General features: G+C 39.0%; 1 protein-coding gene across 1 annotated transcript in view; it reads left to right on the top strand.

Annotated features, from left to right (window-relative positions):
* LOC119594380 (C-Jun-amino-terminal kinase-interacting protein 4-like) overlaps positions 1–295 on the top strand; it is a gene marked incomplete in the record, with an annotated part of 97,279 nt that overhangs the window by 64,881 nt on the left and 32,103 nt on the right.

Genomic DNA, 295 nt, shown 5'->3' with positions numbered 1-295 from the left:
ATTGTGATTTTAGGAAAGTCCATTTATGTGTCTCGCATTTATACTTGATATTTCGATGGTTGAAACCTCATTCCCAAGCCTCATTCTACCTGTTGCCCATATGGATGATTATATTTGCTAGAGAGAGAATGAGTTTGTTGTTATGTTAGTTTGAAATGTTCATTTACTGTGCTAACATAGAGCCAGCATTCTTATGTACTCTATTCACTGCTAACCTACAGTGTCACCAGTCATTATGCATGTACATGTGCCTCAGTCCTTTCCCTTGCTGTTAACTTGGCCCTCACCTTGCAGA

This window comes from Penaeus monodon, chromosome 33 (assembly GCF_015228065.2).
Source record: "Penaeus monodon isolate SGIC_2016 chromosome 33, NSTDA_Pmon_1, whole genome shotgun sequence".
NCBI lineage: Eukaryota > Metazoa > Arthropoda > Malacostraca > Decapoda > Penaeidae > Penaeus > Penaeus monodon.
The sequence above is the reverse complement of the archived record's forward strand: the minus strand, read 5'-3'. Positions and strand labels throughout refer to the sequence as shown.